Source organism: Bos indicus x Bos taurus, unplaced genomic scaffold, assembly GCF_003369695.1.
Source record: "Bos indicus x Bos taurus breed Angus x Brahman F1 hybrid unplaced genomic scaffold, Bos_hybrid_MaternalHap_v2.0 tig00000549_arrow_arrow_obj, whole genome shotgun sequence".
Taxonomy (NCBI): Eukaryota; Metazoa; Chordata; class Mammalia; order Artiodactyla; family Bovidae; genus Bos; species Bos indicus x Bos taurus.
The window spans coordinates 12,950-15,807 of NW_020867230.1; the positions used below are offsets into that span (position 1 = coordinate 12,950).

The following is a 2,858-nucleotide window of genomic DNA, read 5'->3' on the forward strand; positions in this document are numbered from 1 at the left end:
TAAGTTGGAATTTATTAATTTTTTGAGGGTATTAAATCTTTTTTTGTTTACACATAATAATGGATGATACACAAGCTTCATTCCTGGCTGAGTTCACAAATCTGCGGCAGGGCCTAGCTGCTACAAAGAAGAAATGCTTTAGACAATACTCATGTGTATGGGCAAAAAACTTGAGGACTATTCTTGTGACCAGTTGTATAACAGGTTATTTCATTTTCTGTTCTAAGGAAAGTGTAAAGCATTTCAACAAAGGGTTTTAATGTCGATTTTTTTTTTTTTTTTTTTTTGCACCCATGCTGTTGATTGCTAAATGTAATAGGCTGATCATGACATTGAATAAATGTATGTCTCTCTTTTTTTTAACATGCTATGTAAAGTCTGTCTACTCTGAAGCCATTTTGATAAATTATACCAACACTATGAAGTTAGAATTCCTTCAGGTAATGCCAGGTTCCCTTTGAAATGTATTTACAACCTGCTTTAGTGGAGAAGCTGTCACTTCTCTGGCTCTCCTCTCCTGCTAAGCTTGGTTTCCTGGCAGTAATTAAAACCATTTGCCACTGCCATAGCTACTGTTGCTGCTGGAACCACCATAGCCACCTTGGTTTCATGGTTTAGCAAAGCATTGACCTCCATCATAGGGGTCAGAACTTCTGCCTCCAAAGTTTCCTCCTTTCATGGGTCCAAAATTGAAGACTGATTGTTGTAATTACTAAAATCCTTGTAGCTTCCTGCCACCTCCAAAGCTGACTCCATCATTACAGCCATCCCCACTGCCACCATATCCACCACCACCACCATGGCTGCCACCAAAGCCACCTCGACCACTGAAGTTTTCTCCATGACCAGAGTTATCATTCCCACCAAAACTACCTTCACAACCACCACCAAAGTTTCCAGAACCACTTCACCCTCTCTGGATGGATGAAGCACTAGCCATCTCTTGCTTACATAGGGCTTTTCTTACTTCACAGTTGTGGCCATTGACAGTGTAGTATTTCTAATGACAATCTTGTCTACGGAGTCATGGTCATCAAATGTTACAAAGCCTCTCTCTTTGCCACTGCCTCAATCATTCATGATTTCAACCACTTCAATTTTACCAAACTGTTCAAAATAACCCCTCAGGTGATGTTCTTCAGTGTTGTCTTTAATGCCACCAACAGACATCTTTTTCACAGTTAAGTGTGCACCAGCTCTTTGAGAATCTTCTCTGGAGACAGCCCTCCTAGGTTCCACAACTCTTCCATCTACCTTGTATGGTCTTGCATTCATGGCCACATCCACCTCCTCCACAGTGGCCTGTGTGACAAATCTGAAGCCTCTGGAGCACTTGGTGCTTGGAACCCTCATGACCACACAGTCTGTGAGCATTCCACATTGCTCAAAATGGCTCCTCAGACTCTCATTGGTTGTTGCAAAGCTCAGTCCTCCAATGAACTTCTGCAGCTGTTCGGACTCTTTGGGAAACTCTGACTTAGACTTGATTGCAATGGAGAGGAAGAGGCTTCAGTGATGCTTACCTGGCAGCATCCACAGGCAAAAAGTGGAATTTATTTAATTTTTTAAAAAATTTTAAAAAGCAGTGTTCTGCAAAAAAAAAAAAAAAAAAAAAAAAATACTGTTAGGATGAAAAATCACAGATTAAAAAAACATTTGCAAATCACTCAGCTAATAAATGACTAATATCCAAATACACAAAATCACATAATAATAAAGTATCTCAGTCCTCTATACTAAGAAAACAACTTTATACTAAGAAAACAATAATAAGCAAAAAAAACTGAATAAACAGCTCACCACTGAAAATATGCAGGTGGCAAATAAGCATATGAAAACATCCTCAATGTCATGTATCTTTAAGGAAATAGAAATTAAACAGTAATGACGTACTACTGTACACCTACTGGAATGGCTAAAACCTAAAATCTGACAGTATCCATCACTGATGAATATGTGGACCAACAGTAACTCCCATTTATTGCTGGTGGGAAAGCAAAATGTTACAACCACTTTGAGATATATGTTGGCAGTTTCTTATAAGCTAAACATAGCTTGCTAGAGAATAACTCCAGTTTTACCCAACTGATTTGAAACTTATACAGAAATCTGCACATGAATGAATTATAAATCAGCTTTATTTACCACCATTAAAAACTGGTAGCAACCTAGATGTATTTGAATACATGAATAAATGAATAAACCCTTGTATACTAGTATAATGGAATATTACCCAGTGATATAAGTGGATGAACTATCAACCCAAAAAACAACATATATGAATTGTAAGAATATCACTAAGTGAAAGAAGCTGGTCTTGAAAAGGCAGCATACTTTATGATTCCATTTACATGACATTCTGAAAAAGACAAAATTATGGAGAAGGAAAACAGATTAGTGATTGTCAGGGTCTTGGGATGAGGGAAGTGTTGATTGGTTGAAGCACAGAGGAATTTTTAGTGCTATAACTATTTTGCTTGATACTATAGTGTCAGACACATATTACCATGTACTTGTCAAACCTCATAGAATCTTTCACCACAGGAAGTGAACTTTAATATATACAAACAAAAATTCAAGGAGGTCAGGGATCCCAAAATGGAATGCAAACTGTGGCAAGAGAATCTAACTGTATTACAAATGTGTAATATAAACTCTCAGAGAAGTGAAGAGAAGTCACTCAGTTGTGTCCAACTCTTTGCGACCCCATGGACTGTAGCCTACCAGGCTCCTCTGCCCATGGAATTTTCCAGGCAAGAATACTGGAGTGGGTTGCCATTTTCTTCTCCAGGGGATCTTTCTGGCCCAAGGGTCGAACCTGGGTCTCCCGCATTGCAGGCAGACTCTTTACCATCTGA

At 38.6% G+C, this 2,858-nt stretch overlaps 1 pseudogene; it reads right to left on the bottom strand.

Annotated features, from left to right (window-relative positions):
- Positions 1–544: 544 nt before the first annotated feature.
- Positions 545–2,527, bottom strand: LOC113888645 (annotated as a pseudogene).
- Between the last annotated feature and the right edge of the window lie 331 nt (positions 2,528–2,858).